Here is a 27,294-nt window from a genome sequence, read left to right as displayed (position 1 = left end):
ATTTCCACGGCAGCTCCTCCTCACTTCCCCTCTTGATTCTGTAGAAAAGGTGTCCCTTTTTGGATCCTATCTCTCCACCATAACCCCCAATTCTAGGACCAGGGACCTTGACAAATTGATTTCCTCCCTCACTTTTATGTTCAAGCTCTTCCTCTTAATTACTCAAGCACAGCTAATGAACATATACAAGTCTCTATTACACAAAAAGTAAATTATAAACAAATAAAAATATTATGCAACCCAAATGCTCTCAGGTTTCATCAGCTTCCAGATTGAACTCAAATTGCACCAGGTTAAAAAAAGAAAGTAGAGGGGCGCCTGGGTGGCTCAGTGGATTAAGCCGCTGCCTTCGGCTCAGGTCATGATCCCAGGGTCCTGGGATCGAGCCCCGCATCGGGCTCTCCGCTCCACAAGGAGCCTGCTTCCTCCTCTCTCTCTGCCTACCTCTCTGCCTACTTGTGATCTCTCTCTCTGTCAAATAAATAAAATCTTAAAAAAAAAAAAAGAAGTTTACAAATGTTTTCCTGCACCTTGCCAAGTAGTCTAACCGCAACCTCCACCTACCTCTGTCTCCAGTATGTGTGAGATCCCCAAAAGCAAGGGAGATCTTATATATATTCATGAAAAAGCTGTGTTTGTGGCTGCTGTCTTGCCAGAGACCTAAGTTTCCCAGCCCACTCCCTGCCCCTGTGTTGAGGTTCTATCATCCGCTGCTGGAGAGCTATTGGCGCTGTTGTCTCCAGCTCAGCAGCCTCTGAAGATTCCAGCTGAATCTGCAATATGTCTAATTGCTGGCCTCACCTCTGCTGAGCTAGGGTTCCATGCTGGGGTGCAGAGTCCTGCTGACCATTCTGCCTGCCAATGTTTTCAATGTGGACACTAGCAGCAGTGCATTGCATGGTGCCTGCACAACTGTGTGTGCAGACAGAAGAGAGAGAAGGTTATGGCTCCCAAACCTCTGCCCTGATGTTTTTTAAGAAGCCTAATGGCAAGCATGTCCCTAACAGACCTGAAGCTTTGTACAACTTTGTAGAACTCCTTGCACACTATTTTCTTTGTGAATGACAAACTCAGAACATAGCTTTTTAGAGTTCTCTTGACGGTAGTCCTGTCAAATATTCTAGTCTTTGCTCTCCCTTCTCCAATCAAACACCATTTGGGAGACGTATCGCTATATGTCTGAATCCCCATTGTGGATACAGCTCAAGATTTCCCAGGAGGACCCTAAGTCTCTCGTAAATCAGTGGGTGTCGATAAATGCTTGGGTGGGAGAAGGATGTCATGAGTCAGTATAATCGCTGTAGGGAATGAGCCAGTTTTCCTTGACCTTGTTGGGGTCTCTGGCTGAATATGAATATGAAACTGAAAAAAAGAAAGGCTAACAAAAGAAAACCATACAAATTTCTTGCATACAAGTTTTATGTGACATGGAGCCTTCATAAGGAAATGAGGACCTGAGGAAACAGTTGGATCTGAGTACTTTTATGCTTGGGTTGAAGAGTAGGCAGTCATGTAGAACTATGATAGGTCAGAGAGTTTGAAGAAAGTGCAATAAACTGGGGAGAATTACTAAGACCTGTTTGTTAGGCTTCTTCTTGGCATCTCTTTGTCTTTGCGGATAAGGAGGTTCCCTCCCTCCAGGTATAGAGAGGGCACCTTTCATATGGGATCTTATGACCTCTTGCAGGGGAGGCCAGTCGGGGGAAGGTCAGAGTGACCTTCCTGCTTCTACTGTTTTCTCAAACTCTTTTAGCCTAAAATATTCAATATTCCAAGAAGCCATAATTTAGAGAGCCATTTCCAAAATCTTGTCACAGTCTTACACAAGTCCTGGAATAGCCATGACTCTGCTACAAAAATTAAAACATCACTCCTTAACCCTGCACCCAGTTCTGGCTCCTGTTCTTTTCTTTCCTTCACACCCAAGCTCTGGAAAGAAATCAGTTGTAATCTTCACTTCCTCATTGTACATGCATTTTTTTTTTCAATTTAACATTATCTTCTTTTTAAACATAATTATATATTCACTTGGTTTAAATTTCAAAAAGAACAACAACAAAAAAAGCTATCCCTGGCTACCAAATATCTCTCCCTAGAGGCAACCAGTTTCCTGTGTATCCTATCAGAGATATTTTATTAAACACAAGCAAAACATATCTATTTCCACTTTTTTAAAAATAGCAATTGCATCCTGTATCTACACACTGTTCCTTTTTTTTTTTTTTTTTTTTTTTTGCTTAACACTATATTTTAGGGATCATTTCAAATCAACAAATAAAGAATGTCCTCATTCTTTTTTGGAGGGTGCTACAGAATATTATTTTGAAGAGTTATACCCTAGTATCCTTTAATTGCCAGACTGTGGTTGTTTTCAATTTATCATGACTTCAAGTAGAACAGGATTTTTTTAAAAAATGAAAGTTTCCACTGAGGCACCACGATGTTATATTTTGTTAAAAAACAAAATCCAGTGGAATAAATTTTGAAGATTTTATTGGTTTTATCTAATGATTCGTGAATCATGCAGCCTCTAATCTAGCAGACAGAAAGAAGCTCCAAAAAGATGTACAAAATGAAAGACTTTTATAGGCAGAAGGGAAGAGGAATAAGGAAGTTATACTAGACAAAAGTAGGTTGGTTATCACAAGGTTACCTTCCTTTAGGTGATAGCTGGGGTGTATCAGGCAGATTACTTAGCTAGTGGTGACCAGACAATTCCCTGACTGGCTGGCTTAAGATTCCATTTGTGGGAGAGCCAAGACTGTAATTAAGAAAGTTCTTGGTTTGGTAACAAGGGGCTTAGCATAAGCAACTCTATGTTGGCTTATTATCTAGTTTTTCACAATCCCAAAGTGAAGTAGAAGATCATATAATTGCTAAGGGAGGTGAAAAATCAGGCTTGTAACTCTTAAGCTTCTCACCCACAGAGGGTTACAAAGAGGCTGGGATTTGGAGATTAGCGAGTATTTTGGAGACTGTAGTCTTGGGTTGTGAATCCTAGTCCCCAAGGGGAGAGCGCTGGGGATCCTTACTACACATTGTGACAAAGAAAGATGTTTCAAGATGGTTGCCGAGAGAGTTTGATACATGGCCATACAGTCCATCTAGAAAACCTAAAGATAAGAATTGTGTGATTCGCTGCTTAGGAAACAAAGAAAGACAGCTACAGGGGAAGCTGCTCTCCTAAACCTGGTCAAAGAATGTGTTTCCTCAGGGCAAGGACAGCATGGAAAGTCTCAAGTTTTGTTCACCAGAAACACGTGGAAGCAGAAGTCACAGCCAAACTGCAGCCAGAGTGCTAAGCGCTGAAGAAAGTGTTAAAGACCCATTGCAATAGAGATGGATCTACCTTCATGGAGGATAAGTCAGGTGGGAGATTCCCTGATAATGAGGGAGACAGACACAGGTCTCCAAGAATCCATGAAAGATCTCAAGGAAGAGCTGAGTTAAAAAAAAAAAAAATCCACTACAGCCAGAAATTGGTGCTGGTAAAGTGAGGCATTTCTGGTTCCTCACTCTTCACTCTTCCCACTGACTCCACCTAGCAGGGGTCTGAAGGCAGATTAGAAAGACCGGAGGAAGGGCAGAAGCACAGGGCAGGTAAGAGAAAGCCAATGATGTCCCCTCTTCCACTACTGGTATCCAGCTTGCAGTAAGCTGGACCCGAGAAAGGGGAAATTTAAATGAAATTTTAAGAATTTATTATTAATTTGGACTAAATGTTTGAATTGCTGACTGTAAGTAAGACCTTTTTATTAACTGAGTGATCACAGAAGTCATAGGCTTATACCAATTTTCACTGAGGGATTGAGTTCCACAAATAAATTTGAAGTGACAGCAGGTGACTGCCACTTCCTGTAAGGATGTAAAAAGTCATGAGAAACCGTTGCTTTCATTCTAGCAGCAAGAGCACCTCAGAGAAGTTACTAAATCATAGCTGTGGGCGTTTTTGTTTTCATCTGTCAGAGAGCTAGGAACCCAAAGATATCTAAATGAACTACGTTCCATAAAATGACCAGATGTTCTTAGGGGAAAAAAGACCCACGGTCACCTTTATCCCTGGCAGAGTGGAAAATCTGATATACTATCTGATAGGGTGAAGGAAAAAAAAAAAAAAAGGCAAAATTGAAATGGACTTTTATTGGCCTGCAAGGGATGTTTTGAGACCAATTTCTAATGAGTGGTATTCTTCCAACAATTTTCTGCACACTATCTGGGTGTCCTACAATTCAACTCAATTCTCATACTCTCTACCTGGAGATGGAATCAGATTCTCCGGGTTAAGTGTTCAATCCGAAAAGACTGCCTCCTCTGCCACTTCAGAAGCCAGCTGCAAGCCCAGGTAACCACCTGTGCTTCTGACTGCAGACCTTGTTATCAGTAGGACAATCTGTGCTGTGTGGGAGGTCCTGGTCCTTGGATTCCCCTGGGAAGATTTACATGAGGATGCACTCTCAGACTAAAGATAGCCAGAAGGAAAGTAGCAAGCCCAATGCAGTTTATTACAGCAGAAGTACACTCTCAAGGTGGGGGAGGAGCTCAAGGTGGGGAGAGGCAGGTTTCATGAGATAGAACAAGCTTTCTGGGCTGGGAAGTGCTGTGACTCCTAGTGGGGTGGTCTCTAAAGGAGGCTGCTTCCAATCATTTGGGGAACTCCTCCCACAGGTTGGGTGAGGAGTTTTTGACTCTACAAGGTTTGAACCTGAATAGTCCTGGCAGCCTTTCTCCATGGGGACTGTACCCAAAATGCAAATGTATTATAATAAGTCTGGGCATACCCTGGGGCAGAGAGGGAAGAGGAGAGTGCATGCTCTGCACCTGCACTTGCGGCTCTTGATCTGTCATCCTCAAAGTCTTGGAAGGGGCAATGTATAGATGTTGTGCTCCTGTCTCAATAACTCCCTCTTTGGGTTCAGCTAATTTGCTAGAGCAGCTCATGGAACTCAGAGGAACATTTTAATTACTAGATTACCATAACGATACAAAAGGATGTAGCTCAGGAACAACCAGATAGAAGCAATGCCTAGGGCAAGGTGTGGGAAATGGGCACAGAGCTTGCATGCCTCTCAGGATGTGCCACCTTCCCACATCTTCACCTGTTAACAACCCAGAAGTTCTCTGAACACTGTCCTTTTGGGGTTTTGTGGAGGTTTCATACATGTGTACTGGCACAGCAGATTTGAACCCCAAGATTCCCCAATCACAGAGCAAGTATGTGTTCAACAGCTCTTTCCCACAGTCCTTCGCTAAGTTCATGGGGCTAGTACTCAGAAGACTAGAGGCATGGCAGGAGAATTGAGAGAATTCACCTCTGAGTATCTGCAAGGAGGAATGAGGAGCAGCAGAAACGGTATGTTGAGATAATTATTTATTGTCTGAAACAAAAATAATAGCAATGTATACTTTGATTTATAGCACTCATGTAAGTAAAACTTACAACCACAAGAACACAAAGGATTGAGGGAGGGGATAAGCTTCTTTATACCATTGTAGGATTCTTTCCACAGTGTGATATAATTACATATTTTTTGAAGATACACTATGTTTAGTTAAAGATGCATGTGTTAATATCTAGAGCAAACACTAAAAAAAGTACAGCTAAAGTACATCAATCGAGGAGATATGTATAAGTAAAAAATCATATTCAATTCACCCAAGAGAAGTCATCAAAAAATGACAGAGAAACAAAGAGTAAATGGAACTATCACAACAAATAGCAGTATGATACTCAGATCCAACCATATCAATTATATTAATTTTAAATTAACTAAATACTCCCACTAAAAAACAGATTGTCAGACTGGATTAAAAATATAAGATATAACTCTATGTTGTTTGCAAGAAACCCACTTTAATGACTTTTTAAAAAAATTTCCTTAAGTAATCTCTACACCCAACATGGGGCTCAAACTCACAACTCAGAGATCAACAGTCGCATTCTTTACCAACTGAGCCAGCCAGGTGCCATGCAAGAAACATACTTTAAATACAAAGACACAGATAAATGAAAAGTAAATGTGTGCTATAAGACAAAACATGCAAGCACCATCTCTAAGATGGGTTGTGCAGTTATAATAATACAGACAAAGTCAATGTCAAGATCAAGGATATTTCCAGGGTTTATAAGGGACAATACTTAATGATTTTTAAAAGTTGAGTCATCAAGGAAACATAATAATCCTCTAAATATCCATACTCCTAATAAAAACATTTCAAAATGCAAGGACAAAAATCCAAGAGAATGAAAGGCAAAATGTGTAAATTTACCTTTTTTTAAAAAGGTAGAAATAGGGGTGCCTGGGTGGCTCAGTGGGTTAAGCCTCTGCCTTCAGCTCAGGTCATGATCTCAGGGTCCTGGGATCAAGCCCCACATTGGGTTTTCTGCTCAGCAGGGAGCCTGCTCACCCCCAACCCCTGTCTGCCTCTCTGCCTACTTGAGATCTGTCAAATAAATAAAATTTAAAAATCTTTAAAAAATAAATAATAAAAAATAAAAAGGTAGAAATAGGAAATTTTAATATTCAATTGATAAAACAAATAAACAAAATCAGTAATGATATAGAAAGTGTGAAAACTGTCATCAGTCCCAAAACTAACTGATATTTTAGAACAATACCCAATAATTGCAATATTCTTTTCAAATGCACATGGAGCATTCACCAAGGTAGACATACAGAGAGTGTGCTCTCTGACCACTATAATATTAAATTAGAAATTGATCATAATAAGACATCTAGAAAATCTTCAAATATTTGGAAAGTGAGCTACACACATCTAAATAACCTATGGGTCAAAGAAGAAATCACAAGAGAAATTAGAAAGTATTTTAAAATGAATGGTAATGAAAATACCACATATTAAAATTTGTGAGGTACATTAAAGCAATCTTAGAAGGCAATTTGTTACATTAAATGCCTTTATTAGAAAATAAAAATGATAGAAGAATTGATTATCTAAGTTTCCTCATAAGGAACTAACAAAAGAAGAGAAAATTGAACCCAAAATAAATACAATAAAGGTAATATATTAAAGCAGAAATTAATGATATAAAAAAGACAAAATTGAGCAAATAAATGAAGTCAGAAGTTGTCATTAAAAATTAATAACATTGATAAACCCCTAGCAAAATTGATTAAACACCACACACACACACACACACACACACACAAAGAGACAGAGAGAAGGAACAATAAATGAAAAGGGCTTTTTCATAAATGAAAAGGGTTTGTTTTTTTTTTAACTAATCTACACTCAAATGTTAATGAAGGGGTACTATAAGTAATTTATGCCAATTTTCAAGAAATACAAAATATGCTGAATTGTCAAGAACTGTAAAGATACCAGTATATTTGCAAGCTAATGAACTAGCCTACCAGTTTTGTGTATGCCAGCAGAAGACACAAGACTCCTGGATCAGAGACAAAGGATTTTATTACTCACAGCAAGTCTCATGAGCTTCATGTTTGAGCAGATTCTCCCTCGATCCTAAGTTCCATCAGGAGACACAGTAATTCTCGAGGATGCTGCACACGCAGTTGTTTTGTGTCATGGCTGAGGAACCCTGAGGTTTTAAAAGGAACTGCAAGCAAACCCGCCTGACATTTGCCCCAGAGAAAGACATTATCTTTATTATACCAGACAACCAACAAACCCGCCCTCTATTCCAGACAGAAAAATCATTTCTATCTTCCAAGGTGACTTGCCATACAAATATCTTCAAAAGACAGTCTGGGACAAATGCTGTCCGTGCTTCAGCTCACAAAACATACAGAAATTTGACAAATCCATGGAGAACTATCTCCAACACCAACTAGATGAACTTGGAAAAATTCCTTGAAAATTACAACTTGCAAAAACATACAAAAAGACATACAATATTAAATAACTCTATATCTAATAAATAGAAGTTAAAATCAAAATGTTTCCACAAAGAAATTCCAAGTTTTATCAGTTTTTCTATTGAAGATTTTAAGAGGGAAACTCTTTCAGAAAATAGAAATGAGCACTTACCATTTTTATGATGCTAACATAACCCCAACAATATTTGATAAAAATGTTTTTAAAGTTACAGACTAATATCTCGCATGAATATAGATTTGAATAAACTTGAAGAATTTATTAGCAGATTCAAACTAGCAATACATAAAAACATGCCAAAGTGGATTTTATTCCAGGAATATAAAGTTAGTTTATTATTTGAAAAATCAATGATTGATACTAACAGAAAAAAGAATAAAAGACACAATTATCTTAATAAATGCAAAAAGCCTATTTAAAATAGAAATAGAAATTCTCAACAAAGAATTCTCAACAAAGGAATGAAGTGAACTTTTTCAATGTGACAAAGGTTATATATGGAAAACCTATAGGTAATATCATATATCGTGAAACCACAAACACCTTTTTTTCCTATGATCCAGAACAAGGCAAGGATGTATACGGTTACCACTTCTATTAAACATTGTACTGAAGTCTAGTCTAGAGCAATAAGAAAACAAAAGAAATAAAAAGCACAAATACTGAAGAGGAAAAAATAAAATTGTCACTATTTATAAGCATGATTTACAACTACAACACTCTTTGAAATTTGCCAAAAACTGCTAGAACTAGAGTTAACATGATACACAATTTGCAAATCCATCATATTTCTACATTCTAGACATAAACAATTGAAAAATTACGTTAATTTTTAAAATGTTATTTGTAATATGATCTAAAAAATCAAATATCTGAAAATTAAGCTAATGAAAATATGCAAGACTACACAGTAAATTACAAAAGATTGCTGAGAGAAACTAAAGAAAATACAAAGGGGGAGAAACATGATACAAAAGTTAGGTATCAAGGAGAGCATGTATTGCATGGAGCACTGGGTGTGGTGCATAAACAATGAATCTTGGAACACTCAAAATATTAAGAAAATAAATAAACAATAAAATGGGAGAAAATATTTTTTAAAAAAGAAAACAGCATGATATTTGTCATTTTTTAATGAACTTTTAAATTTTACTTCCAGTGTAGTTAACATAGAGTGTTATATTAATTTCAGGTGTACAATATAGAGATTCAGCAATTCTACACATTACTCAGAGCTCATCATCATAAGTGTGCTGTTTAATCCACATCCCCTATTTCACCCATCCCTCACCCACCTCCCCTCTGGTAACCATCAGTTTGTTCTCTATAGTTAAGAGTCTGTTTCTTGGTTTCTCTGTGTCCTTCTCTCTCCCTCTCTTTCTTCCTTTTTTCATTTGTTTTGTTTCTTAAATTCCATATATGATTGAAATCATATGGTATTGAAATCATATGGTATTTGTCTTTCTCTGACTGACCAATTTGGCTTAACATTGTACTGTCTGACTCCATCCATGTTGTTGCAAATGGCAATATTTCATACTTTTTATGACTGAATAATATTCACTTGTACTTATATACCATTTCTTTATCCATTCATCTATCAATGGATACTTGGGCTGTTTCCATAATGTGACCATTGTAAATAACGCTGCTACAAGCATTTGTGTTTTTGTAGTTTTGGGGTAAATACCCAGTCATATGATAGCTGGATCATAGAGTAGTCTTATTTTTAACTTTCTGAGGAACCTCCATAGTGTATTCCACAGTGGCTGCACCAGTTTGTATTCTCACCAATACTGCATAAGGGTTCCTTTATCTCCACATTGTCGCCAACCCTTGTTTCTTGTGTTTTTGATTTTAGCCATTCTGAAATGTGTGAGATGATCTCTCATTGTAGTTTTGATTTGCACGTTCCTGATGATTAGTGATGTTGAGCATCTTTCCATGTGTCTATTGACAATCTGGATATCTTCTTTGGAGAAATGTCTGTCCATGTCTTCTGCCATTTTTTTAATTAAGTTATTTGCTTTTGAGGTATTGACTTGTATCAATTCTCTATATATTTTGGATACTAATCCTTTATTGGATGTGTCACTTGCAAATATCTTCTCCCATTCAGTGAGTTGCATTTTAGTTTTATTGATTGTTTCCTTAGCTGTACAGAAGTTTTTGTTTTGTTGTAGTCCTAATAGTTTATTTTTGCTTTTATTTCCTTTGCCTCTAGACATATCTAGAAAAATATTTTACAGTGGTTGTCAAAGAAATTACTGTCTGTACTCTCTTCTACAATTTGTATGGTTTCAAGTCTCACATTTAGGTGTTTAATTATGGTGTTCATTATTGGAAGGTTCAATGTTGTTCTCCCCAAAATTATCTATAGGTTTGAGATACTCAAACAAATTCAACAATGTTTTGAAGAAATTCAAGCTGATCCTAAATTTTTCTGAAAATGCTAATGATCAAGAAGAGCCAAAACAATTTTGAAAATGAACAAATGTGACCGTATGGAAGACTTGCAGTACCTAATATCAGAAGTTACTATAAAGCCGTAGTCACTGAGACAGTTTGATGTTACCATAAGGAGAGACAAATAGGTCAATGAAAGAGAATATAGCATAGAGGCATTTACCCATACAATTGATTTTTTGGCCAAGGCACCAAGTCAATATAATGGGAGAAAGAAATGTCTTTTTAACAAATAGTGGGAAGAAAATTGAATATCCATATGGAAAATAAAACAAAAATACCCTTGCAATGGTGCTATAATGGTGCTAGTTGCTATGGTGCACTCTCCAGATTCCTTCTTCAGACTTGTTTCTCTGCCACTGAAGTGTTGGCTGCTGATGGCTCACAGCTGAGTCCCTTCCTCTCCAGAAATTGTTCTGTCAACCAATGTTGCAAGCTCTCTTTTGTGAGAGCTGGAATCCAATAACTGGCTAATGTAGAGAGAGATGCAAAGGCCCAGCCCTCTTGCATCATTTGTAACTATGTTGAAGAGCCATCCTAAATCCCGACAGCCTCTTTTGCATAACAGTTTAATTTCTCATGTTTCCTTCACCCCTCAGAAGTATTTCTCCTGTGAGTGCTCCCCAGTAAAGCTCCTGGATGCAAATGTGTTTCATGGAAAACTCAATACATGGCAAGACCTTACTAACTCTATACCAAAAGGAATAATTTGAGTTGGATTATAGAGCTAAGCGTAAAAGCTAAAACTATAGAACTTCTAGAAGAAAACCTGGGAGAATATCCTCATGACTTGGGGGTAATCAAAGATTTCTTAGGACACAAAATGCACTATACAGAAAAGGGAAACATTAATTAAACTGGATTTCATTAAATTAGAAATGCTTGCTAATCAAAAATACCATCAAGAAAATGAAAAGGAAGTAACACATTGGGGGAAAATTATAATATCTAAAAAATAGCTTGTATCCAGAAATACAAAAAAAAAGTCTTTATAAATCAACAACATAAAGACAAATGACACGATAAAAATGGACAAAAGACTTAAAAAGAGATTTATGAAAGGTACATGTAAAGATGTTTTGCATCATTGCCATCATGGAAATGCAAATTAAAGCACAGTGCGATACTGTTTACAATCTTCAAATGGAAAAAACTTTAAAAGACTGACCACATAAGGCAAAGATGGGGACCACCGGCAACTCTCATACATTGCTGGTGGAGTGTAAAATTATACAGAAACTCCAGAAAACTTTTTTAGTTTCTTATAAAGTTAAATTTACATCTACTCCATGACTCAACATTTCTACTTCTAGATAAGAAATGAAAGTTTATATCCACAAAAAGACTTGTACAGTAGTGTTCCTAACAGACTTACTCATGATTGCCAAACCTGGAAACAGCCACATGTCCATCAATGGAAGAATAGGTAAACAACCTCTGTTATGTCCACTCACTGAAATACCACTTGTCGAAAAAACAAGTAACAACAAAAAAAACTACCAATACATACATCAATATGGACAAGTTTCAAAAACATGTTGAATGAGAAACACCAGACACAAAATAATCATAGTGACTGATTCCATTTATATGGAGTCCAAGAAGAGAAAAATAAATCTATGGTGATAGAAAACAGAAAATAATTGCCTTTAATTGTAAAAGAGCATGATGAAATTTCAGCTGTGGTTAAAATATTCTAAAGTATTTTTACTTGAAGAGCTTTAAAAGGAGTTCAGAAAAATTGGGTTCTCCAAATAAAAAACATTGCAGTTTTGGAAAAAAAAAAAAAAAAGAAAAAGAAAAACCTCACAAGTTTACCAAGATTAAATTCAGTCTTTTTTGGGGTGAGATAAACAGTAATTTCTTCATACAATTATTCTGTCTTCAAAGTATCACATATCTGCCAAATTCAGTATTGCAAAAATTAGGGATAACTTTTTCCTAAAGGGTAAGCAACTTAATACAAAAGACTCAAGACTTTATTTATTGTAGAGATTAGTGCTAATCAGTATATTCCCTTACTGTTTTCTTTTGTTTTGGTTTTATTTATCTCAAGAGGCAAAGGGCTTGTTGTTTTTTTGTTTTTTTGTTTGTTTTTCACTAGTATATGATGTATTAGTCATTTGGCAACAAAACAAGGGATCACATTTGCTTCCTCAACATTAAAGACCTCATCCCAACCCCACAGATTTTTGGGAAGAATGATCAAGGTTGTTCTTTGTTATATCACATTGTCTTACTCCTGTAAGTAAAAGCCCTCCCTTACAATAGCTGAGAGATCATGCAGTACCGATGGTTCATATTTGAATACAGTACTCTTCTTTATAGCTTCCCTTTGTGATTTTCTACCAGAAACATTACAATCCCCCACTAAGGGGTATTTGGAGTTCTGTAGGAGCACATTTTGGTTGTCATGGTGACAGAGTAGCAGTACCAGAATTTCATAGCTGGGGACCAGACTAAATATGCTATAATATACAACATACAGGAGAGTCCTATACAGTAAAGTGTTGCTCCAACCAATGTCAGTAGTACCTCTCTTAGTCTGCTTGGGCTGCCATAACAAAATGCCAAAGAGTAAGTGGCTTAAACAACAGGGATTTATTTTTTTTTATAGTTCTAGAAGTTGGAAGTCTGAAATCAGTGTGGTTTGGTTCTGGTGAGAGTCCTCTTCCTGGCTTGCAGATGGCTGCCTTCTTGCAGTAGAGAGAGAGATAAAGAGGTGTAGAGGGGTCAGGGGAGTGGCGGGTGGGAAAGAGAGAGAGAGAGAGAGAGAGATAAAGGGAGTGGTGGAGGAGAGACCAAGAGAGAAAAGCTCTCTGGTCTCTCTTCTTATAAGGACACTAATTCTATCAGATTAGGGTCTACCCTATGATGTCATTTAACCTTAAATTACTTCCTTACTACAGACATGATGACATTGGTAGTTAGGGTTTCAACATATGCCTTTGGAGGGACACAGTACAGTGCATACCACACCCCTACTGAGAACAGTAAATAGGAGTCTGTTCCAGCTTAAGGTTATATACCAAAACATGAAAATTAACATTATTGCTTCAGGTTAAAATGAAAATTATGCCTTCAGGATAAATTTAAACTCCCAATCATGATGTATAGGGTCTTCATATCCTGGCCTTAAGCTGTCTTTCCAAAGACTTACTTCCATCCATTTCCCTCCATTACTCACTATTTCCCAAATCCCTTTCTTATTTTCACACTCCTGCCCTTGCCCCATTATTCTCTTGCCCTAGAAGGTTCTTCTCCTTTCAGTCTGCCTAGGAAGTGCCTACTCATCTTTGAAAGGCCCAACTCACATGACTTCCTCTTTGTGACTTTTTCTTACCACATCACTACTGTCAGAATTAATTAATTTCTTCTTTGGATTGTACTGAAATTAATTACAGCCTGTCTCTCTGACAGTTTGACCTTTGTATCTCCAGCATCTTAGAGGACAGGCATGTGTTCACCCAAAAGTTCCCAGGTTGCCTTAAAATTTACTCGATGTTCATTGTGACATCGTTTATTTTTATCTACTTTCAACTTTGCCATTTATTTCTTTTTTCCCCCCTTGGCTTCCTGTTACTGAAAATTATGATTTAGCACCAAAACCACCCTCATGACTTCCTTTCTTCTCCCCCCCATTCTCGTGATTATTATATCACAACTTTTTATAAAGTGAATAGTCATTATTTGTAATAACAATGCCTGTATCATAATGAATAATTATTATATCTCATTTCTTATTTTTTTTCTTACATATTCTGAGTACCAGAGAAATCTGCTATCTGATTCATACTTGCTCCTTGTCTTGGACAAGATACATCATGTATTGTCCTCACCACCAAAATTTCAATAATGCTGGCAAATCTTCTCTCAATACAGTAGTGTCCGCTTATCCGCAGGTTCACTTTCTACCATTTCATTTACCCAGGGGCAACTGCATTCTGGAAGCAGATGATTCTCCGTCTGACACATCATCAGAAGATCAATAGTAGCCGAACACTACGTCACAAGGTCTTTGTCATTCACTTTACTTCATCTCCTCACATAGGCATTTTATCAACTCACAGCATCATAAGAAGGGTAAGTGCAGTACAATAAGATATATTTAGAGAGAAAGACCACATTTACCTAACTTCTATTACAGTGTGCTGTTATAATTGTTCTATTTCATTATCAGTTATTATTATTAATCTCTTACTGTACCTAATTTATAAATTAAATTTCATCAGAGCTATGTATGTATGTATGTATAAAAAAATCATTGTATATATAGGGTTTGTACTATCCACAGTTTCAGGCATCCTCTGGGAGTCTTGGAAAGTATCACCCAAGGATAAGGGGGACTATATAAATCTTGACTCTCAAAATCACCAATAACACTTTTGTTGATGGGTGAAATTTCCAATCACATGTAGGTGAAACAAAGAAGATGAATTTATTGCTTACTAAGAAATCAAGAGCTATTTCTTACAAATTGTAATCTGTCTGCACAAAGCAAAACTTGATATAAAGGTTTCAGGAACCATGGTGTTCAAGGATTGGCAGACTTTTAAAGTGGGGGTTTTTCGAGTTTGGCTGACTTTCAGCTGTGAAGTTCAGGGATTAGCTAACTTTCAGAAGCAGTTCCTGGAGTGATGCCGCTGCTGATTGGCTGACCTTCAGAAGCATGGGGCTATCACTAATTGAATAGTATGGGTTTAATACTTGTTCTGTGGTTACTTGTTTACTACCTTGGAGTCAGGCCAAAGAACAGTCTTTTTTTTTTTTTTTTTTTTTTTTTAGATTTATTTATTTGACAGAGAGAAATCACAAGAGAGGCAGGCAGAGAGAGAGGAAGGGAAGCAGGCTCTCCGCTGAGCAGAGAGCCCGATGTGGGACTCGATCCCAGGACCCCGAGATCATGACCTGAGCTGAAGGCAGCGGCTTAACCCACTGAGCCACCCAGGCGCCCCCCAAAGAACAGTCTTTTAATCTTCATTTTCAAATTAGGAAGCAAGATCTTTCCAGTTAGGGCAGGCATCAGAATCACCTGGAGTGCCTGTTAAACACAGCTTGCTGGGTACCATCCAAAATTGGAATTGTACCTTAGAGTGTACATTTCTAACAAGCTACTAGGTGATGCTGCAGTTGGGGCAGACACCACACTTTGAGAACCACTGAGTTAGAGAACGAAATGTCACAAAAGTAAATAGTAATTAGATTTGGCTAGGTTTAAGAACTGTTTGGTGGTGGTAACCTACAAGATCAACTGAATTGCAGTTGGATAGAGGAGTTTAGGCAATGGACAGAGGCTTGGGCAAGGCTAAACATGAGGGTTCTTTCAGGGGCCCATGGATGCCAGAGTCTAAGAATTATTGGTATGAAGTATCTGCCAGAGAGGCATAAAAAAAAAGACAGGTTTTGGTCTCCTCCTTCCACACAATTCATGATTGTCTTTTGATTCTAAATTGTCAGCTAGACAAAGAATTACATTACCTTAATTTGTTTTCTTTTTTGTAAACATAAAATACCTAAATAAAACAGGATTTTAATCTCCTCTTTTTTCTCAGTGTATGTTCATAAATTTTGGCTTTGCTAATTAGCACATTCATTCAAGGTAGTGGATACTTCATACATCTGAGCAGGCAATTTAATGCCTTAAGGAAAAGAAGATCCCCAAGGGGGAGAAAAATGTGCATCATCAGTTCCTAACACATGGAAGATATATGTTGAAAAATCAAGGTCCATGCCCAAAAGTGCAATATATTTTTTGTCTTAAATCCATTCCAGCACAAGAAATATGATTCCAACTAGATTGAAGATTTTTCTTCTCCTAAGAAATGTGATAGTTGCCAACTGGTGATGGAGTTTCCAGAATTCTTCTCCCAATACTTAACAGATGAATTTATTGGATGGAAAAGTAAGAGCAAATCCAAGCTTCTTTGGAAGCATGCCCAAACTCAGCCACGGTGATATCAATAAGTGTCACATGGAGGCATGTGCAAAAGATGGGAAAAGAGAGAAGCAAATACAAAACCACCAAAAGGCAGCAGAGTAGAGCATATCTAACCTTGATGGAATACTAGAGTCAGGGTCTGAGACTTACCAATCCATCAGCATTGCTTGGTGCTCATCAGGGTAACCACAAGGAATGACAGTGTCCTCACCAAAATAATGGATGCTCAGGAGCACAGCATGTTGTCCTTTCTGTTCTCTATAATGCCTGTGACAACTCTTACCCTCCACAATGGAGGTCTTCTCTACAGAGTGTTACTGACCACCCATTTTTGGAAGTACCAAGAGCTTCAAGAAAAGTTCCCCAAAATCAGAGACTGTCGATCTCTTCATTTTGAAATGATAAAATCTTTCTTAATGGTGAGGGAATGCCAAGAATTGGGCACAGAAATTCATGCTTCTCCCTATTTTAACTCCAAGCATCCCATAGCTGATGGTTCTTCCCAAGTGAGTTTTCTGTGCCTGTTTCTGCCCACCTAATAGAGTGAATCATTTACCAAATGTGTAAATTTTCAGCCAGAACAACATCTATTTTAACAATATTTTATTTTCAGTTTTTCTCAGGGAGAGTGAGCAAGTGCTTTATAGGTAGGAATTTGTTGGGCGTCTTTTGTTTTGTTTTGTTTTGTTTTGTTTTCAGTGAGTCTCATGGACAAATCCAGAAGGCCCACAATGACACAGATAGTCTATGCATACACAATTCATATATATTTTTTCTTTTCACTGAAAGATATGCTGGACTGGTCTGACTTTATTGATTCAGCAAACACGTCTGGATCCCACCTGTCCCAGGTGCCATTCTTGGGGTTGTACTTCCTAAGTGAGTCAATGTTGTGGTTGCCTATGAGTGTGGTCTCCTGTTTCCTCACTTTTTTCTTAAACCTGACATCACACAATAAGAGCTCTATTCTCTCATTTAAAAAAAATAAATAAATAAAACCAGAAACTTTGTTCCTTATTCAAATGTGTAAATAATATTAAACAAGCCTCATGGTTGTTTATACTTTTCTGCTCCTTAGTTTAGGAATATGTATGCTTTCCAAGAAATAGATTTTGGCTAAGGAAAGATGAAAAGCCCAGGATAAAGATGAGGAGGAAAGCAGGCAGGTCTGGTAGAATGAAGACATGTAAGGCTCATTTACTTCTTTCCTACTCAGGACCTTAGCCACAGGGCTCCATTTTGGGTCCATTTGCCATAGCTTTGCTTCTCAAAGTATAGTCCTTTACCAAATGCTATCAAATTCACTGGGGAGCACTGATCTAGAAACACAGACTGCAAAGTATGAGGGACGTCACAAATCTATGTGTGTTTGATTGCCACTACCACCTCCCATAAACCTAGCACATTGTTTGTCTGCAATGTCCACGATGTGTCAGTCACTGTGCTAAGAACTAGAGGCACAATAGAAGAAAACACACACATTTCTCTTCCCAAGTTTACATTTTAATGGTGATGATAGACGTGAAAAGTAGTCATTTTGGTATTTTGTGATGAGTGCTATAAAAAAATAATATGTCAATATAGCAGGACATAATTGGGGCATCTAACCTAGTCTAGGAAGGACTGTGAAAGAAGACAAGGAGAAATTAGCCAGGGGAAAAGGATTTAAAGTTAAGAGTGGGAATAAAGAAGATATGGTCCATATACACGATGGAGTATTATGCCTCCATCAGAAAGGATGAATAACCAACTTTTGTATCAACATAGACAGGACTGGAGGAGATTATGCCGAGTGAAATAAGTCAAACAGAGAGTCAATTATCATATGGTTTCACTTACTTATGGAGCATAAGGAATAATATGGAGGACATTGGGAAATGGAGAGGAGAAGTGAGTTGGGGGAAATTGGAGGGGGAGAAAAACCATGAGAGACTGTGGACTCTGAGAAACAAACTGAAGGTTTTGGAGGGGAAGGGGTAGGGAGATGGGTGAGCCTCGTGGTGGGCATGAAGGAAGGCACATATTGCATGGAGCACTAGGTGCGGTGCATAAACAATGAATTTTGGAGCCCTGAAAATAAAGTAATATAAAATTAAAAAAATAAAGCACTATCAAAATTAAAAAAAAGAGTGGGAACATCATTTGAGGCAGTAGGCATAACATATGTAAAGGTCTACAGTGAGAATGTGTGTGACATAATAAGAATATACTGGTTTCTGCCCCCAGTTCCTGCTAATATTTGGTCTTTGATGATAATATAGCAGAGAGCTTTTAAAACCCCAGTAATTTCCTGAGTAATGGGAATGATAAGAGCATCGTACACAGGGCTCCCAAATCCCTTAGAATTTTCTGAGTGATAGGAGCATCTTTATTTCTAATAAAACAACTCTTAGCAGGCTCTTGGATGGGTGTTGGTCACCAGAAGGACTAGTCATGACAAGAAGCTTAGAACTTTCAACCCCACTTGCCATCCTCAAGGGACGAAAAGGGGGCTAGAGATTGAGTTAGTAGTGGATCATGCCTATAAGATGAAGCCTCCATGAAATCCCTAAAGTACAGGATGGGCCATGCCTCAACTTATTTAGAATACAACTACTGGATACACAGATGTTTGGAACTTGATTCATAATAAACCCACTTTGCAGAAAATCTAATTTATGTTATAATTTTGAGGTCCCAAAGAAGAAATTAAAAGTTATTCTGTTATGTTAAAGAGAAGGCTGTTACCCCTTTGCTCTCTTGCCCACACTAGTTTCCAGTCTCCTGGGTCATCTAAAAGGCCTTCAGCTTTTCTAATGCAAAGGAATCTCTATCCCTGGAGAACTTCAGTAAAAGCCAGCTGAGTTCTGCCAGCCTGGCCCCAGCCATGGACTGTTTCTCCCTCTTACACTATTTCTATCTTCTCTCTTTTTTGGGGGGGTGGGGGGGGGAAGCAATGTGTGTCTTCTCTAAAGATGAAGCAGAACCTTATTAGGTAAAAGTACAAATTCTATGAAAAAGTATCTCCTGGTAGGAGACAGCGGTTTCACCTGTTATTTGAAAAGAAGGCATTTGATATTAACAATAATTAATTAGATAAAAAGAATTGCTAACTGAAAAGAGAACACTAAGGTAAGATGAAGTAACAACTGCTGGAAGCAGCTGTCACTCCTTAAAGAGAAACAGCAGAGGGAAGAAGTTGGAATTATTAAAATGTAGACACTTGGAGGAGGAAATCTTCCCAGAGTGGGGTGCCATTCTGCTAGTGCTAGGAGTGTTGCGAACACTGGAAACTGGATCCAACTGCAGCCGCTGGAATGAACTGCTGTTGCTGAAATAGAGAGTTTTGCGGGGTTATATTCCCTGGAGAGAGTGCAGAAAGGAAGCCCACAGGAAGCAAATAAAGAGAAAGTCCCTACTTCCCGCCCTAGTCTGGCAGTGCCCTGTAGCACCCCCTGCTGGCAAAACCAAGCATGGAATCATCAGGCAAAGCAGAGATGTGGTCCACTGAGACCCAGCCTCAGCCGCAAAAAGAAGCAGATAGAATGGTGAGTTTAATTTGAGAGATAATAAATGACATTCTTCTTTTTTTTTTTTGTAAAAAGGTCCTTGGTAAAAAAAAAATGGACTCTAACTTCTGAATTACACATCAACATCAGTGTCCAGAAAAAGAAAAAATAAAACCTTGATTATAAGTACAACAGATTTTTATGAGTTAGCCACCACTTGTACGAGCTACAATAAATGATGATACTGTTCAATTTTCTTAGAGATGATGAATCTTACTTTCAGCCAATGTGGTAGATTTGATTACTGGTTTCAATTGCTTCTTCCCCCATAATAAAATCATATAGCCACACCCTTGCCTGGCTTTATGGTGGGAAGAATGGACTCTTCTGGCTCTTGATTTTGTGCCCTGACGTGTGACTTGCTTTAATCAATGAGACATTAAGTAATGTGACCAGGGCAGAAATGAGCTTGCACAACTGAGCTTCTGTCCTTTGATGATCTATGGTGAGATTAACATGTTCCCAGTGCAGCTGCTGTCCATTCTACCTCGGTTCTAGAAGATACATGGATCATACCATATGTTCTGGATAACCACTGGTCCAAAAAAGAGGAGAGACATGTGGCACAAACTTGAACTCATCTGGAAGCCTGGAGCCCAATAGATCCATCAATATAGGAAGAAAATCTGTTATGTTAAGACCATAATAAACTCTGGAGTTTGTTGTGCAGCACTACTGTGACAATAGCTGACTAAAACATTAGGTTTCTTGGCCTTCTTCAGTGAATCAGTAGATTTGATCAGGAAGCAGAAAACACTTTGATTATTCAATAAAGAGAAATTTAATGCAGAGAATTGATTATGTTCTATCACTCAATAAAAAAAAAGGCTAAGAAGTCAACCAGAGGACATTGAGGCAAGCCAGAGATTGGTAATAAGAAACTGCTTCTACCCCTAGAGTGGAGGGAAAAAGAGAAGAAGACTGAGGATCGTCCTGTGGATTTTGAAATCTTGACAGGCCTTTTGGATGGCAACTGAAGCCGTCAAAGATACATAATCACTGCCAGAGATGCGACCTGGAACACAGAGAGAGGGAGAAATACCCTGGTTTCTCCCGATTTCCATCCTCTAATCTTCCTCTAGTGCCTCTCATTGGCCAAAGCCCCCAGAAACCAGAGGATGATGTCTAAGAAGTACAGCTTGCAGGAGACTGCATGTCGTACAGAGCTGAGCAAGGGATGGGCAATGAATGGATCTATTGGAGATTCTCTAATCAACATTAATGCTTACCTTATTTGACCACAGGAAAGCCAGTCTTAGAGAGTCCCTTTCTTCAAGAAATTTCTAGAATGTCCACTAGAATGCTGACATGCACTAATTAATCATCTGGATCATTGTCACTGTGGTGACAAGTTTGAGGACTCCGGTCTGAGCAGTTTCACAGTGGTTTCAAGTCAAGCTACGGCTCTGCTCCGGAGGCCATACCTGCTGTGCCATGAGGTCCCTGGAGCTGGAACTCTGCAATGCCCTGATGCTGATAAGATAAGAATGCAGCAGAGCTGATATAATACCACCCATTCTTTAACATGAGAGATTCACATTACTGATTTTAAGAAATGAAAAAGAATACAACGTTTTTGTTTTTAACTGGAAGAAGTTCCCAGAGTTAGACTTTGTGAATCCTAAAGCATTATAGCATAGTGAAAAATCTTTGTCCATTCCCATATGTTATTTTCTCCCAGAGCATACAACTTATGCCAAGGATGACTAGTGTCAAATGAATTTTCCTACCAGTCACCAAACCACTGACAGAAATATGACCCTCCTTTAATATTTAGAGTTTGTATGTGCTTCACATTTTTTTCACTTATGGTGAATTCCCTTGGAGGTCCTTAATGACTTTTTCTATGATATGGCCTTTGTCAGAGCCCCCCAGCTTATTAGACATGCTTTACAATAGTGAACCTCCAAAATTAAAACCTTGGGTACTGTTTAAATATTTTTCCAGGAGACTGCATAACCCCATTTTAAATTGGTAGAAGGAATACTTAATGGAATGGGTATGACCACATTCACTAGCCAGAGCATCTGGGTCTCAGCTCCTTCTCAAATGAGTTACCCTACTCTGTTCATGGTTCAAGCTAGAGGGAATCTAGAGGTTTCATTTAATGGTGTCGATTTAGATTTGAGAAAACTGAAGTCCAGAAACATGAAATTATTTGCCTGAGGCACAAGGTTGGCTAATGAGTTGTGAATAAGTATCCGAAGAAGCCAGGTAAGACACAAACTAAGGGAGACTCAGTGGCAGGCAAAAGCACATGAATAGAATGCTGGAAAAGAAAATAAGACCAGGGAAGCTTAATTTAAAGAAATAAAGTCAGAAAAGTTAAAAGATAACATATGTATATTTGTATGTAGCTACATACCTACCGACCTACCTACTTAATATTTAGGCTTTGATAAAGGAGCTCTAGTCTCTTCAAGAGCCCTACCATGTCTTTTCTTAATTTCTCTCTTCTTGAGTTGTAGAATTACTCAATTCATATTTTCCCCAAACTAAATAAAAAAAAAAAAAACAGCTCTCAATGTATCTTGAGATAATATTGACTGATAGTCCACTGTGCTTAGTAGAGCAGAACAAAGCAAGAGAGACAGGCCGACCTCCTACATTAGGAATGACAACATGTTATCAGTTGCTCCTCTGCTGCCCACCGAAGTGGTCTCACCGCCAACATTTCATCCCACCTCCCTGTGTCTGTTTCCCCATCTGTAGAATGTGGTTGGCTCCATGCAACCCCATCCCACTCATGGAATTATGCATGTTGGGCATAAGATGCCTTTTAATTCTTAGGACTGACATGAGTATACCTAAGGAAAAAGCAATGAGTTGTGGAAATAAAGATGATTATTGTTTTAGATACATATAATTTTAATAATTAGGAAATAAAAGGAAATAGAAAACCTGGTCTTATGGGAGTTTAAGATAATAATCATTCCTCCTGCCTTCTTTGAGCCCAAATCCAATCATAGATAAAGGGGTTTTTAAAAATATGATCTGTACTTAGTAAAACTATATTGAAGCATCAAGCTTGGACTTGAAGCCAATGTAGGCTTCGGAATACTCCTCACTCACCCTTCACACACTCAGAGACTTCAGACCTGCAAAACAGACATTTGCCCCGCGAAGTACTGAAAGATCCTGGCTTGCCTCATCCTTTTTGAATGCAGAGGGTCCTATTAACAGAGACAAAGGAAGGAGACCACAAACGCCTGCAACCTTCCAGGTCTTCACCCAACAGCAGACAGCTAGATGCCCCACCCTGACCATCACACCAAACAGATAAGTATCACCCCTCCTTTTATGGGAGTGGGCCAGAAAAAGAAAAAAAAAAGCACTTCTTCCTCTTACCGCAAACAGGCTGGAGATGTCTATTTTATTGACCAGGAAGAATAAGAATACAGGGAGAGGGGGCACCTGGGTGGCTCAGTGGGTTAAGCCTCTGCCTTTGGCTCAGGTCTTGATCTCGGGGTCCTGGGATCAAGCCCTGCATCAGGCTCTTTGCTCAGCAGGGAGCCTGGTCCCCCCTCCACCCCCCCTTCTCTGCCTGCCTCTCTGCCTACTTGTGATCTCTCTCTCTCTCTCTATCAAAGAAATAAAATCTTAAAAAAAAAAAAAGAATAGAGGGAGAGGATGTTTCCTCTATAGGTCGTCCCAGTCCTGGTTACCCTGGTCAAGAGGGAAAAGGCTATTGGTGTGCAGAGTACAACTTTTAGCTGCACTCCTGCAGTTGCCTGGACAGGGTACCCAAGTGAAGAGTGGAATGGAAGCAAGGAAAATGATGTTTGTGGCTGCCTTGGCCTAGGCTGACCCAAGCCAGTGAAGTCAGGACTGTAAAATGAAGCAGAAAAAAAAATAACAGTCGACCAAATAGTAGTTATCTAGAGACTCTTCATTTCTTATATGTTTAACTGGAATTTGGGGTTTGGAAATGAAGTCTTTTTTCCCCTTTTGATAGATAAGAGGGTGGATCTTCACAATATTCAGGAGGAAGCAGCTGCATATTTTGGCAACCATTTAGAGGAAAAGAGTGAATATATGAAATATTACTGCAAAAGTATAAGGGAGAAATTTGAGTAGACAGCCAAGAAAAAAAGTGAGGAGTGGAGAACAGTAAATTTAGGAGGTCTCCATATGATGTAGTTTCTTGAAGATGGTGTATTAACAAAGAAAGAAAGAGAGAGAGAGAGAAAGAAAGAAAGAAAGAAAGAAAGAAAGAAAGAAAGAAAAGAAGGAAGAAAGGAAGAAAGAAAGAAAGAAAGAAAGAAAGGGAAAGGAAAGAGAGAAAGGGAAAGAAAAAAGAGCAAGGAGAAAGGGATGGAAGCAAGGGCTTGGACCAGTGAGCACCAAATTGAGGAAAAACTTCCCTGAGAGACACTGAAAAAGTAATCACAGAAACAAGTTAAAGAACCAGGAAGGGCAGTTTGTCTGGAGCTTGAAATGGAAAGAATCACGAAGAGATTCCCCTACTATGTCAAACTCTCACTGGACCGAGAAATCTGCTGTACTAATAGCTCTGAACCAATTGCTTTGCATGAGATCCAGGCTAGTCTAAATGACTTTGTCAAACTTCAATTTCCCATTTTAAACACAGAACAAATAATGATTTTGAGATGCATATAGCATTAGAACTATTAAATTAACTCCTTGCAAAGAAGCCCAATAAGTTAATACACTCAGGAGTTTCCTCCCATGAGTCTGAGAAAGACTGGGTTAGCTGCTTCTGTAACACCCCTTCCCCCCACTGCCGTTCTCACCTTCAAAGTGCACTTTGCTTCTGATGCTAACTCATTCCGGGACAAAGCTGTGTCACCATTCTACTCTTCTTCTCCCGTATCTGGTTCTCTACTGATAGACCAGACAGGCCTACCGAGAATTCATCGTTGATATAAATTCAGAATTTCTGAGACTTTAGATTACTCCCTGTTCTACACTTAAGCTGACTCCTTATCACACTTGGATGAAGGTGTGCCATTTGTAGGTAATCAAGCGGCATATTTTGCTGAAAGCAACCCTAAAAGCTGCCCTAGGGATTTAACATTTAGATCAAATAAAATCCCAGCTGATAAAAGCAACAATCATTAAAGGGTATTGATATTGAACTCTGACTGAGCAAGGGGTCATTTAATCAAGGCTTAAATATCTGATTTTCTAAATGATACCATCTGAAATAGATCTTCCCCCACAAATCAGCCAGGTGGAGGGATGGAGAAAAGGTTCATCAAAATATTGCGGACTGTCTTCTAATCAATGGAAAGAAACTAAAATGTAAAAGAGAGTCTTCTAAATTCCATAAAGTTCGCTAACTGATTTTATAAACTTTATCTCATGGTGGCATTGGCATCACTACTTTCAAAGGTGCATACACTTAAAATCAAAGGGATGATGTCATTCATTCAGGTTCCCACCACTGTTATGTGGCAAACCCAGACGTCATGCTCCCAGCTATTTAACTCTATTGACTCCCATTCCTTGGTTATTATGGAGTCGTTCTAATGGATTATTTATTTATTTATTTGTTTATTTATTTATTTATTTTTTGCTTCTTTGGACCATAGCTCTGGGTCTCATCTCATGAGATCTCCCAGAGAGAAGCCAGCACCACTGGGAGAACAGACTCTGTCCTCTGTGGAACTGGAAGAACTCGATGAGGTCTGGTGGACAGCACATCGACGACACTATGACAGATGCCAGACCAGGGAGCAGAGAATTTGGAATAAAAATACAGATATAAGTATGATCTGTCTCCAAACCTTTGTAACAGTTTTCCTTCCCATTAAGTCCTAAAAAAAAATTAAAAAATAAAAAGATAGATTGATTGATTGATTGATTTGACAGAGAAAGAGAGCACAAGCAGGGGGAGCCCGCAGGCAGAGGGTAAGGAAGAAGCAGGCTCCTGCTGAGCAAAGAGCCTGATGCAGGAGTTATTCCAGGACCCTGGGGTCAGGACCTGAGCTGAACACAGATGCTTAATTGGCTAAGCCACCCAGGCATCTCTCCTTCTTATGAAGCCTTTTCTGCACCTCCCTTCCTGGACTGACTTCTCCCTGCCTTCACCAGCAGAGATATCTTCCACCATGGCTCTTCTGATGTTGCATTATGCTTGGAGCCTGTTTCACAAAGGAGAATCCTGCAGTTCATCATCCTTCATGGACTGGAGGAGAGGAAAAGTTTGCAAATGAAGTAAACACTTCGTTTTCTCCCTATATGTGACTGTCTGCTCCTTGAGAGCAGGAAATGCATCTGTACCAAGGGTTTCGCACAGGAGCTGGAGCATAAGTTTCAGAACGAACTAGTCTAGTAGTGGAGAGAAATATTAAAACAACTAAGTGAAGATTTGGGGGAAATCGGAGGGGGAGACAAACCATGAGAGACTGTGAACACTGAGAAACAAACTGAGGGTTTTGGAGGGGAGAGGGGTTGGGGGTTCGGTGAGCCTGGTGGTGGGTATTAAGGAGGGCACGTATTGCATGGAGCACTGGGTGTGGTGCATAAATAATGAATCTTGGAACGCTGAAAAAATTTAAAACATTTAAAAAAGAAACAGGACAAGTTAAACTAAGGGCCAACGCAACAGATAAGATTTTTCCAAATAGGGGTTCAGCTGCAAAAAAAAAGAATCATCATAAAACAAACCAAAAAATGTTGAAACATCAAAGAGAAGAATCCATAAACATGCAGTATGATATTATCCCTTTACCTTTTTCACACTGTCTTCTATGAGCATCCGCAGACACCATAATGTATGCTGCCCCGTGTTCTCCAATTGCAAACTGCAGGCAGGGCGTGTGGTATTCACTGTAATAATATTTGTTTTCTGACCCACTTCCTTCGTCTTCTATTATCTCCTTCGCCTGCTATGAGACTACATTTGGCTCGTGCCTCATAAAAGGGCTTAAACACCTTCTTTTATTCATAGTAACGTTAATGGCTTCTACTTACTGAATACCTACTATGTCTGGGGCTTAGATTCCTGACACACTGATTTTGTTTAATTTTCACAAATGTCCTGATGAAATGACTATTAAGTTTCCACGTTTCCCAGACGAGATTTCTGGGACTAGGTTAAGGAATTTCCCCCTAAACTCCATGGTAACAGGAGGCAGAGTAAAGATGTGAATTTTGGTTTGTCTGACTTCAGAGTAAGAACCTTTAAACACCCATTTAAGCCCAGCAGCCTTAGAATCATTTTGCAGGAAACAAGGATACCCAACATCCCTCAAATGCTTCATCTCGGGAGAAAAAGGACCCTCCTCATAATGGATCCTGCTGCACCAAGTTGCCCCTCTAGGGTGAAGTAGTAATTCTAGTATGTGATTCCAGCCCAGTTCAGCTGCCTCCAGAAGCAGCAATCACCCATGGGTACAGCTGGGAAGAAAGTTGGGTCTGAAATGGAGTCACGCTTTATTTTGTGGGGTCATTTTCTGCATCAGAGAAACATTTTGTATCAGCAACAGAAGAGGACAACACCGAATCCCCAGTAATCTC

At 38.7% G+C, this 27,294-nt stretch overlaps 1 protein-coding gene across 2 annotated transcripts in view; it reads right to left on the bottom strand.

Moving 5' to 3' along the window:
• The window catches only part of CPO (carboxypeptidase O), a 51,265-nt gene extending 43,677 nt beyond the window's left edge, over positions 1 to 7,588 (bottom strand). Inside the window, exon 1 of one of the 2 annotated variants that reach the window (XM_046018112.1) lies at positions 7,441 to 7,588. The gene's annotated coding sequence lies outside the window, so the exon portion shown is untranslated. The remainder of the gene's footprint in view (positions 1 to 7,440) is intronic. The other variant, XM_046018111.1, reaches the window with a different exon arrangement.
• Positions 7,589 to 27,294: the final 19,706 nt, after the last annotated feature.

The sequence above is a fragment of the Meles meles genome, chromosome 9 (genome assembly GCF_922984935.1).
Source record: "Meles meles chromosome 9, mMelMel3.1 paternal haplotype, whole genome shotgun sequence".
In the NCBI taxonomy this organism is placed as follows: Eukaryota; Metazoa; Chordata; class Mammalia; order Carnivora; family Mustelidae; genus Meles; species Meles meles.
This window is presented reverse-complemented; position numbering and strand designations above follow the sequence as displayed.